The sequence below is a fragment of the Amblyomma mixtum genome, chromosome 9 (genome assembly GCF_055824585.1).
Source record: "Amblyomma mixtum isolate Tamu chromosome 9, ASM5582458v1, whole genome shotgun sequence".
NCBI lineage: Eukaryota > Metazoa > Arthropoda > Arachnida > Ixodida > Ixodidae > Amblyomma > Amblyomma mixtum.
Window position 1 is genome coordinate 46,844,307 of NC_143020.1, and position 3,020 is coordinate 46,847,326.

Below are 3,020 nucleotides of genomic sequence, written 5' to 3' on the forward strand. Positions count from 1 at the left end.
GACTCCCCTTGCGACGCCCAATCCTCGATCCAGGAGTAACTGGGTTTTCCCCTCGATGACGCCTTCGGCATTTTCGATGTCTCCAGTACCTATGCAGGCGAGGACACTTGATCGGGGCGGCACGCTCAATGCTTCGTCGAGGACGTTTAAGGCAACGTGATGAGTCGCGCTCGTCGCAACAGGTATGGCTTTGTCCGTGGAAAGCTTGATCGACTTAGATCGAAGGTCGATGATCGCTCGATGTTCATGCAGGAAGTCCATTCTCAAAATCACGTCGCGCGACCACTGCTGTAGGATCAGGAAGGTTGTCGCATAGGATCTCCCGTTTACAGTAACTCTCGCGGTGCAGCGTCCTGACAGCGTAATCAGGTTGCCACCTGCGGTGCGGATCAGCGGGCCATCCCAAGTTGTTGTTACCTTCCCGAGTCGGACAGCGAGCGGCCCACTCATGACGGAGTAGTCAGCTCGGGTGTCCACCAAGGCAGTAACCGCGTGATCGTCGACCATAACTTCAAGGTCACTTGTTCGCGTTTTCGTATTGCACGTTGTCTTCGGTGTACGGTCTCGGCTTTGTCGGGCAGTGAGACTGCGGTGGGCGTATTCCGACGTTACTTCTCTGGGCGGTGGTATAAGGTTGAAGTCCGGCCGCGTCGTCGTCGTCGGCGTCGTTCGGTGTAGTCGTCGTAGTTGAGGCATGGTCTTGCGTTTTCGTCGATGGAGGATCTTTGTTCTTGCGCTCAGAAGCAACCTCACCTCCAGAGGCTGCTTTATTTAGTTTAACCTTCGGGTGCTGGGGGAGCGTCCACGCACTGCGTAGGCTCGGCTAGCAGATATATAGCGCGGTGACGATCGCGATGGAGAACGCGATAGGAGGCTCGGCGATGAGTATCCTTCCCGACGCAAAAACTCCTCGATTTCGGCTGGTCGCTGGCCGGGTCGGGGTCGTGGAGCGTCGTAAGAGAACCCTCGGATGCCCAGTCTTCTGTATGGGCAGTGGCGGAGGACGTGGCCGGCTTCGCCACAGTGGAAGCATAGTGGGCGGCGCTGGTCGGGAGTTCTCCACTCGTCGCATTTCCTCGGCTGTGTGCGACGCTCGTAGGACGGGCGGGTTGGGGCGAGAGGGCGGCGGTTCAGCGCAGCTGGCTGAGGGCGATAGGGGCTTGGGTCCCGTCGTCGAGGTGCAGGACGGCGCACTGCTGCGGCGTAAGTCATGGCTGGGGGCTCCGCAGGCTGCGTGGTGGTCGGCGTCACACCCAAGGCCTGTTGAACCTCGTCCCGAATGACATCAGTGAGCGATGTAAGCTGCGGCTGCGTTGCTGTTGGCAGCAATCGTCGGAGCTCTTCTCGCACAACTTCACGTATAACCTCCCGCATGTTATCGCTGTTAGCGGTAGCGGTATCCAGGCTGCTTGCTGACAAAAAGCACTGCTGGCGGTCAGACTGGCGGCCTCTGGCATCAAGTGTTTTTTTCATGGTAAATGCCTCTTCGACGAATTCCGCGATGGTTTTCGTTGGGTTCCGTACGAGGCCCTCAAAGAGTTGGTCTTTAACTCCTCGCATAAGCAGCTTGACCTTTTCTTCTTCCTTCATGCTTGAGTCGGCACGCCGGAAGAGACGCTTCATCTCCTCAGTGTACACTGCAACGGTCTCGTTTGGGTGTTGTATGCGAGACTGTAGCAGCTGCTGGGCTCTCTCCTTTCTCACGACGTTCGTGAAAGTCTTGAGAAGCTGCTCCTTGAAGGTTTCCCAATCCGTAAGGCTACCTTCCTCATTCTCAAACCAGACTCTTGCTGGTCCCTCCAAGGCAATGAAAACGTATCTAATTTTCATGGCATCGTCCCAGTTGTTAAAGACAGCCGCACGGTCGAACTGAACCAGCCATTCGTCGGGGTCGGCGCCAGGCGAAGCGTCGAATGTTGGTGGCACCCGCTGCTGCTGCAGAATGATTGGAGTCGTCGTCTGGGGCAAGCTCATGGTGGACGTTGCTGCTGGCTTTCGCTTCCGGGTAGGGTCCGGCAGAGTCCCGAACTCAGGTGCGTCGCCTAGCAGACGTCGGCTTTCGCGGTGGACTGGAGTCAGGTCCTCCGGTGAATGACTCAGAGGACTGGCGTCACGACTTTCTGGGGGTGTTCGGTACATAGAAGGCTACCCCGCACCTCCAACAAATGTCACGTTGTAGTGACGGCAGTCCAGCGGTCAGGAAGACACCAGAAAGATTTGCAAACGAAGCTCTTTATTTGGGCTGACTTGCGCCCGCAAAAGAACTGAATCACTCCAACAAGCGTGCTCGTCAATCTTCGAACTACGAATGTCCGCCGCTCGCGGCATCGCTCAATTTAAAGCCGGCAAGGGAACTTCCAGATAGCAGGACAAGATCATCTACAGTAATCTGGAAAAACCTAGATGCAGCCTTTCATGGCTGTGATCAATCGAGATTAGACTGGTCGCTTCTCGCGTCACGAACAAAAATGATAACAGTCCTTTCCTGCAGCCTTGAGCGTGAACGAACAAACACTAAAATGATACGTGGCAATATCTGAGTCGTCAGGTTTACAACCATGAAAAAATTCGTCGAGTACTGTACCGGAAATGATATGCGTGAACAAATTAGCCTAATGCTACAGCCGGCTGCCACTCAGTCCTCAAGCCGCAAATTCCCGTCAGAAGCGGCTCTAAAGTAGTTGGTGTCGATCTACTGCCACGACATAGAGTGGTCCAGCAGGCGCAGGACTGTTATAGTAAAACAGTGTCATTGGCCGGACGGTTTTTCTGGCTGGTATTAGCCTCTTTGTTCTCGAGTGGTGGTCGCCTGTATGTAACATCGATAAATGTCGTCGCTGATGAAAAAAAAACAATGCAACGCGTTTTTGCTTCCTGCGTGATTTTTTTTTTCCTCAGAGAAAATCTCGGGCACGTGAGATTGCTGGAACTTCATGAAACTTTCATTTTTTTTTACGTCCCCAGGTGTCCTAGTATATCCGAAGATCCTGGAACCTAGCAGGGACGACAATACTCTACAG